Genomic DNA, 6,000 nt, shown 5'->3' on the forward strand with positions numbered 1-6,000 from the left:
AAAATTGTCTGTCCACAACATAAAAAAAGACATCATTTTTTTCTTGGATCGAGCTCCACTTGTATTGTAATATACTGAAAACCAACGTGAACACCCGTTTTTAGTATATTCCAATACAAAATTGGCTGTCCACAACATAAAAAAAAGACATCATTTTTTTCTTGGATCCAGCTCCATTTGTATTGGAATATACTGAAAACCGACGTGAATGCCCGTTTTCAGTATATTCCAATACAAAATTGGCTGTCCACAAAATAAAAAAAGACATCATTTTTTTCTTGGATGGAGCTCCACTTGTATTCTAATATACTGAAAACCGACGTGAACGCCCGTTTTCAGTATATTCCAATACAAAATTGGCTGTCCAGAACATAAAAAAAAGACATCATTTTTTTCTTGGATGGAGCTCCATTTGTATTGGAATATACTGAAAACCGACTCGAACGCCCGTTTTCAGTATATTCCAATACAAAATAGGGCAGTCCACAACATAAAAAAAAGACATCATTTTTTTCTTGGATGGAGCTCCATTTGTATTGTAATATACATGAAACCGACGTGAACGCCCGTTTTCGGTATATTCCAATACAAAATTGGCTGTCCACAAAATAAAAAAAAGACATCATTTTTTTCTTGGATCGAGCTCCACTTGTATTGTAATATACTGAAAACCAACGTGAACACCCGTTTTCAGTATATTCCAATACAAAATTGGCTGTCCACAACATAAAAAAAGACATCATTTTTTTCTTGGATCCAGCTCCATTTGTATTGTAAATTACAGAAAACCGACTCGAACGCCCCTTTTCAGTATATTCCGATACAAAATTGGCTGTCCACAACATAAAAAAAGACATCATTTTTTTCTTGGATCCAGCTCCATTTGTATTGAAATATACTGAAAACCGACGTGAATGCCCGTTTTCAGTATATTCCAATACAAAATTGGTTGTCCACAAAATAAAAAAAAACATCATTTTTTTCTTGGATCGAGCTCCATTTGTATTGTAATATACTGAAAACCGACGTGAATGCTCGTTTTCAGTATATTCCAATACAAAATAGGGCAGTCCACAACATAAAAAAAAGACATCATTTTTTTCTTGGATTCAGCTCCATTTGTATTGTAATATACTGAAAACCGACGTGAATGCCCGTTTTCAGTATATTCCAATACAAAATTGGCTGTCCACAAAATAAAAAAAGACATCATTTTTTTCTTGGATCCAGCTCCATTTGTATTGTAATATACTGAAAACCGACGTGAATGCCCGTTTTCAGTATATTCCAATACAAAATTGGTTGTCCACAAAATAAAAAAAAGACATCATTTTTTTCTTGGATGGAGCTCCACTTGTATTGCAATATACTGAAAACCGACGTGAACGCCCGTTTTCAGTATATTCTAATACAAAATAGGGCAGTCCACAAAATAAAAAAAAAGACATCATTTTTTTCTTGGATCGAGCTCCACTTGTATTGTAATATACTGAAAACCAACGTGAACACCCGTTTTCAGTATATTCCAATACAAAATTGGCTGTCCACAACATAAAAAAAAGACATCATTTTTTTCTTGGATCCAGCTCCATTTGTATTGGAATATACTGAAAACCGACGTGAATGCCCGTTTTCAGTATATTCCAATACAAAATTGGCTGTCCACAACATAAAAAAAAGACATCATTTTTTTCTTGGATCCAGCTCCATTTGTATTGGAATATACTGAAAACCGACGTGAATGACCGTTTTCAGTATATTCCAATACAAAATTGGCTGTCCACAACATAAAAAAAAGACATCATTTTTTTCTTGGATCCAGCTCCATTTGTATTGTAATATACTGAAAACCGACGTGAATGCCCGTTTTCAGTAAATTCCAATACAAAATTGGCTGTCCACAACATAAAAAAAGACATCATTTTTTTCTTGGATCGAGCTCCACTTGTATTGTAATATACTGAAAACCAACGTGAACACCCGTTTTCAGTATATACCAATACAAAGTTGGCTGTCCACAACATAAAAAATAGACATCATTTTTTTCTTGGACCCAGCTCCATTTGTATTGGAATATACTGAAAACCGACGTGAATGCCCGTTTTCAGTATATTTGAATACAAAATTGGCTGTCCACAACATAAAAAAAAGACATCATTTTTTTCTTGGATCCAGCTCCATTTGTATTGTAAATTACAGAAAACCGACTCGAACGCCCGTTTTCAGTATATTCCAATACAAAATTGGCTGTCCACAACATAAAAAAAGACATCATTTTTTTCTTGGATCCAGCTCCATTTGTATTGTAATATACTGAAAACCGACGTCAATGCCCGTTTTCAGTATATTCCAATACAAAATTGGTTGTCCACAAAATAAAAAAAAACATCAATTTTTTCTTGGATCGACCTCCATTTGTATTGTAATATACTGAAAACCGACGTGAATGCTCGTTTTCAGTATATTCCAATACAAATTGGCAGTCCACAAAATAAAAAAAAGACATCATTTCTTTCTTGGATCGAGCTCTATTTGTATTGAAATATACTGAAAACCGACTCAAATACCCGTTTTCAGTATATTCCAATACAAATTGGCAGTTCTCAAAATAAAAAAAAGACATCATTTTTTTCTTGGATCTAGCTCCATTTGTATTGGAATATACTGAAAACCGACGTGAATGCCCGTTTTCAGTATATTCCAATACAAAATTGGCTGTCCACAAAATAAAAAAAAGATATCATTTTTTTCTTGGATGGAGCTCCACTTGTATTGTAATATACTGAAAACCGACGTGAACGCCCGTTTCCAGTATATTCCAATACAAAATTGGCTGTCCACAACATAAAAAAAAGACATCATTTTTTTCTTGGATGGAGCTCCATTTGTATTGTAATATACTGAAAACCGACGTGAACGCCCGTTTTCGGTATATTCCAATACAAAATTGGCTGTCCACAAAATAAAAAAAAGACATCATTTTTTTCTTGGATGGAGCTCCACTTGTATTGTAATATACTGAAAACCGACGTGAACGCCCGTTTTCAGTATATTCCAATACAAAATAGGGCAGTCCACAAAATAAAAAAAAGACATCATTTTTTCTTGGATCGAGCTCCACTTGTATTGTAATATACTGAAAACCAACGTGAACACCCGTTTTCAGTATATTCCAATACAAAATTGGCTGTCCACAACATAAAAAAAAGACATCATTTTTTTCTTGGATCCAGCTCCATTTGTATTGGAATATACTGAAAACCGACGTGAATGCCCGTTTTCAGTATATTCCAATACAAAATTGGCTGTCCACAACATAAAAAAAAGACATCATTTTTTTCTTGGATCCAGCTCCATTTGTATTGTAATATACAGAAAACCGACTCGAACGCCCGTTTCCAGTATATTCCAATACAAAATTGGCTGTCCACAACATAAAAAAAGACATCATTTTTTTCTTGGATCCAGCTCCATTTGTGTTGTAATATACTGAAAACCGACGTGAATGCCCGTTTTCAGTATATTCCAATACAAAATTGGTTGTCCACAAAATAAAAAAAAACATCATTTTTTTCTTGGATCGAGCTCCATTTGTTTTGTAATATACTGAAAACCGACGTGAATGCTCGTTTTCAGTATATTCCAATACAAATTGGCAGTCCACAAAATAAAAAAAGACATCATTTTTTTCTTGGATGGAGCTCCACTTGTATTGCAATATACTGAAAACCGACGTGAACGCCCGTTTTCAGTATATTCCAATACAAAATAGGGCAGTCCACCAAATAAAAAAAAGACATCATTTTTTTCTTGGATCGAGCTCCACTTGTATTGTAATATACTGAAAACCAACGTGAACACCTGTTTTCAGTATATTCCAATACAAAATTGGCTCTCCACAACATAAAAAAAAGACATCATTTTTTTCTTGGATCCAGCTCCATTTGTATTGGAATATACTGAAAACCGACGTGAATGCCCGTTTTCAGTATATTCCAATACAAAATTGGCTGTCCACAACATAAAAAAAGACATCATTTTTTTCTTGGATCCAGCTCCATTTGTATTGTAATATACTGAAAACCGACGTGAATGCCCGTTTTCAGTATATTCCAATACAAAATTGGTTGTCCACAAAATAAAAAAAAGACATCATTTTTTTCTTGGATGGAGCTCCATTTGTATTGGAATATACTGAAAACCGACTCGAACGCCCGTTTTCAGTATATTCCAATACAAAATAGGGCTATCCACAACATAAAAAAAAGACATCATTTTTTTCTTGGATGGAGCTCCATTTGTATTGTAATATACTGAAAACCGACGTGAACGCCCGTTTTCAGTATATTCCAATACAAAATTGGCTGTCCACAAAATAAAAAAAAAGACATCATTTTTTTCTTGGATGGAGCTCCACTTGTATTGTAATATACTGAAAACCGACGTGAACGCCCGTTTTCAGTATATTCCAATACAAAATAGGGCAGTCCACAAAATAAAAAAAAGACATCATTTTTTTCTTGGATCCAGCTCCATTTGTATTGTAATATACTGAAAACCGACGTGAATGCCCGTTTTCAGTATATTCCAATACAAAATTGGTTGTCCACAAAATAAAAAAAAGACATCATTTTTTTCTTGGATGGAGCTCCACTTGTATTGCAATATACTGAAAACCGACGTGAACGCCCGTTTTCAGTATATTCCAATACAAAATAGGGCAGTCCACAAAATAAAAAAAAAGACATTTTTTTCTTGGATCGAGCTCCACTTGTATTGTAATATACTGAAAACCAACGTGAACACCCGTTTTCAGTATATTCCAATACAAAATTGGCTGTCCACAACATAAAAAAAAGACATCATTTTTTTCTTGGATCCAGCTCCATTTGTATTGGAATATACTGAAAACCGACGTGAATGCCCGTTTTCAGTATATTCCAATACAAAATTGGCTGTCCACAACATAAAAAAAAGACATCATTTTTTTCTTGGATCCAGCTCCATTTGTATTGGAATATACTGAAAACCGACGTGAATGCCCGTTTTCAGTATATTCCAATACAAAATTGGCTGTCCACAACATAAAAAAAAGACATCATTTTTTTCTTGGATCCAGCTCCATTTGTATTGTAATATACTGAAAACCGACGTGAATGCCCGTTTTCAGTAAATTCCAATACAAAATTGGCTGTCCACAACATAAAAAAAGACATCATTTTTTTCTTGGATCGAGCTCCACTTGTATTGTAATATACTGAAAACCAACGTGAACACCCGTTTTCAGTATATACCAATACAAAGTTGGCTGTCCACAACATAAAAAATAGACATCATTTTTTTCTTGGACCCAGCTCCATTTGTATTGGAATATACTGAAAACCGACGTGAATGCCCGTTTTCAGTATATTTGAATACAAAATTGGCTGTCCACAACATAAAAAAAAGACATCATTTTTTTCTTGGATCCAGCTCCATTTGTATTGTAAATTACAGAAAACCGACTCGAACGCCCGTTTTCAGTATATTCCAATACAAAATTGGCTGTCCACAACATAAAAAAAGACATCATTTTTTTCTTGGATCCAGCTCCATTTGTATTGTAATATACTGAAAACCGACGTCAATGCCCGTTTTCAGTATATTCCAATACAAAATTGGTTGTCCACAAAATAAAAAAAAACATCAATTTTTTCTTGGATCGACCTCCATTTGTATTGTAATATACTGAAAACCGACGTGAATGCTCGTTTTCAGTATATTCCAATACAAATTGGCAGTCCACAAAATAAAAAAAAGACATCATTTCTTTCTTGGATCGAGCTCTATTTGTATTGAAATATACTGAAAACCGACTCAAATACCCGTTTTCAGTATATTCCAATACAAATTGGCAGTTCTCAAAATAAAAAAAAGACATCATTTTTTTCTTGGATCTAGCTCCATTTGTATTGGAATATACTGAAAACCGACGTGAATGCCCGTTTTCAGTATATTCCA

The sequence above is a fragment of the Stegodyphus dumicola genome, chromosome 12 (assembly GCF_044657685.1).
Source record: "Stegodyphus dumicola isolate Sdum_Otavi_A_Nest chromosome 12, ASM4465768v1".
Classification (NCBI taxonomy): Eukaryota; Metazoa; Arthropoda; class Arachnida; order Araneae; family Eresidae; genus Stegodyphus; species Stegodyphus dumicola.